This window comes from Moschus berezovskii, chromosome 24 (genome assembly GCF_049115385.1).
Source record: "Moschus berezovskii isolate FMDL1 chromosome 24, NW_MosBer_1.0, whole genome shotgun sequence".
In the NCBI taxonomy this organism is placed as follows: Eukaryota; Metazoa; Chordata; class Mammalia; order Artiodactyla; family Moschidae; genus Moschus; species Moschus berezovskii.
The window spans coordinates 59776424-59780167 of NC_142483.1; positions in this window are offsets into that span (position 1 = coordinate 59776424).

Sequence of the window (3744 nt, forward strand, 5' to 3'; positions counted from 1 at the left end):
GATGATAGGGATTCTGGCAGGTATGAAGTGCTATCTATTGTGGTTTAAATTTGCCTTTCTATGATGAGTAACAAAATTGAGCATCTTTTTATGTGCCTGTTGGCCATCTGTATGTCTTCTTAGGGAAAATGCCTATTCAGATCTTCTGCCTATTTTTCATTCAGGTTATTTGCGGTTTTTGCTATTGATTTTTGTGAGCTGTTTATATATTTTGGATATTGATTATATTATTTGCAAGTATTTTCCGTCACTCAGTAGGTTGTCTTTTTGTTTTGTTCATGGTTTTCTTTGCTATTCAAAGGTTTTTAACTCTAATTAGGTCCCATTTGTTTATTTTTGCTTTTATTTTCTTTGCTTTAGGAGGCAGATCCAAAGAAAGATTGCTGCAATTTGTCAAAGAGTGTTCTGCCTATGTTTTCTTCTGGAAGTGTTATGGTTTCCAGTCTCACATTTAGGTCCTTAGTTCATTTTGAGTTTATTTTTGTATTTGTTATGAGAAAATGCTATAATTTCATTCTTTTCCATGTAGTGCTCCAATTTTCCTGGTATCACATATTGAAGAGACTTTTCTCCATTGCATATTCTTGCCTCCTTTGTCAAAGATTAACTGACCATCAGTGTATGACTTTATTTGTTGGCTCCTTATTCTGTTCCATTGATCTACACATCTGTTTTTGTGCCAACAATATCATACTGTTTTGATGACTGTAGGTTTTTAGTATAGCTTGAAGTCAAGGAGCATGACTCCTCCAGTTCTGTTTTTCTTTTTCAGGACTGTTTTGGCTCTTCAGGGTCTTCTGTGTTTCCATACAAATTTCAAAATTATTTGTTCTAGTTCTCTGCAAAATGTCACTGGTATTTTGATAGGGATTACATCGAATCTGTAGGTTGCCTTTGGTAGTATGGTCATTTTACAACATTAATTCTTCCAATCAACTAATATGATGTGTTTTTCCATCTGTTTGAATCATGTTTAATTTCTTTCATCAATGTCTTATAGCTTTCTGAATACAGGTCTTTTACTTCCTTAGGTAGATTTATTCCCATATATTTTGTTCTTTTTGATTCAGTGGTAAATGGAATTGTTTCCTTGAATTCTCTTTCTGATCTCTCATTGTTTCATTTCATTCATTTTTCTCTCTCTCAGAAGGGGAGAAAATTATGTAGGACATGACACTGGGATCTGTCTGCCACAGTTTAGGTCTGCCTTGGAACTTGGTTTACCCTCTTTATTCGTTATGATGAATAGCTTTGTATTCATAGACTATTAATCATGACTTGTAGCTCAGTTCCAGAGCAAATGAAAAGAAAAATCAAATATAAGGATAAACTATCCAGCTTGAATATAAATATCTGACTTTGAGAATTCAAAAATCCCACTGCAACCAGCTTATTTTAATTCTCTGATTCTCTGCCCTTCTATGTGAAATGAGTATCTGTATCTCTGCCACTGCCAGCCACACAGAGGAAGTACCCTAAAGTGATGTTTTTGGTATCTTTAAGGAAAAGATGATTTCGTATATATCAAATGCACTTTAAACCTATTTTGTGTCATCCATGCTTGTGTATACTTTTGGAGTTCTTTAGAGAACTCATGTTCAAGTATGGTATAGTACCAAAAGCAACTGTATCAATACTCCAATAAATCAGACTACCCGTGTAACCTTTTGGAGGAGAATCAAAAGATATATGTAATTTGGAAAGAACATTTTTTGGTACAAATAATGAAGGGAACAGTTTTATCCTTTATGCCAGGCAATTGTAAGACTTTAATGAGTGAATTCATTGTTTGAATACAAGGTGTCGCGGTTTATTATTTCTGCTTTAGTTTGAATAAGCAAGAGCATCCAGCACTTTCATCCCTTCCTCCTCACATGCTTGTTCTGTCTTCTCTCTTCTTGATCTCATCACTTTCCACTGAGCATGAAAAGGGTAGGAAAAAGTCTTTCTCTCTGGGGAAGATGCGCAATCATCTTTTAGGAATGACGTTCTGTAGCTTGGAAGCATTCAGCTATGGGACTGAGGGCTCTTCTCATCTGCTTCTCTGTAGGTGAGACACTGAACAGTTCCTCCATTGAGGGATGACCCCAGATGCTGTTTGCTATGGTGAAGCTCTTTGTTTCTGGCAACAAGGAGGAGGTAGGGATGGGAAACTCAGATTAGGACATACAATGTATGGGTACACATCATGCAGGACACCCTGCCCTGGTGGTACCTAATTCCCTTTCTTGTGAGAACAGCAAGAATAACAATCAGAGTTAACTTTTATTGAATGATTAGTACCAGGAGTGAAATACAAAATCTTTAACCACAGAAACAGCATCTGTGTCAACCAATCAGAATATTTCTGATTGAAACAGAAGCATTCTGATGAGTCCATGCCCTCCCCATTCCAGTTAAATATCTTATCAAGAAGCTGTGTGGACATATGAGGACTGCCAATGTCAACCTCACCTTACGACCTGCTGGGCACTGATCTTTGCTTACTGAATCCTGCCAGCCACCCTGAGAGATGGATGCTCTTATTATTCCAGTGTGACATCAGGGAAGGCTGAGGCTTAAAAAGACTGACTTGTCCCGTGTCACGCAGCTGAGAGGCAGTGGGACTCGGTTCATACCTGGCCTGCTGAGCCAGGAGTCCAGGCTGTGAACTTCTGCGTTCTGATAACTCTTGAGGAAGCTGTGCTCCACTGCTCCTCCTGCCTTTCCTCCTGTACACGGTAGGGATGTGAAGGCTGACCTTCATCAACCTGGCCTTAGGGACAAGAAAAGTAGTCTTTGGCTAGTCCACAGGGGAAAGCAATGCAAACAGCTTAGTGAAATGACAGAATTAGGAATAAGCCTTGGGGCCAGGCTCTGCTCCAGAGATCACGCTGGAATTGAGCCAGGTCCTCAGAGGATGACAGAAGTTTAACATCCAGACTGAGCTTCCAGCCCCAGGGGGCATTTTTCACATAGTTGCCCTAGATCCTAACTCCACATTCCTCTAGCTGTTGAGAGAATTCTATCTGGTTGTAGCTTTTTCAAGCTGGGTTTATTTAGAGCAAAGCAAACAACTTGGTTCCAGAGACTGGAACACTGGTCTTACATCACTGTCTTTCCAGTTTGTTGGGTTTTTTGTTTCTAAGCCAGCAGTGACACGACGTCATCACTGTCGCTGAGTCCCTTGGATGATGACATCTCACGTTCCCAGAAACCTTATATTCCAGCTGTGATGCACGGGGCCAGTGGTACCCACGTGCCCACCTGCTGCCATTCCTGGCTGTCACCCTCTCGTCTTTCCTTCCCTCTCAAGAACACGTGTGAGAATAAAGAGGATGAAGATGATGTTACTAGAGGTATCCACCTGGACAAGTTCCTTAACCTCTCTGAGCCTCGGTTTCTGCATTTGTAAAACGTAATTGAAATATATGTACCCTGTGTTGGGGAGGGGTCAGGGCATGGAAGAAGAAAGATATGATTTGTCAGGGCAAATCTGTACCCCAACTTCTTCATCACACTCGTGTCCACAGACTGGATCGGACTCGAGTTGTGAAGATTGAGTTACTCACAATAAAATGCCAGTATCTGCATGATCATCATGATTACTACCACTATTATCACTATCATCAACAACAATGGTGAGCTATGTACATGCATCAGATATTTATTCTGTGCTGAGCAGAGTACAAAATGAGACATGTCTCATATCTCATTCCTTCCTCAAAACCGCGCTCTGAGAGTGAACTTCACGTGGGTAGACTT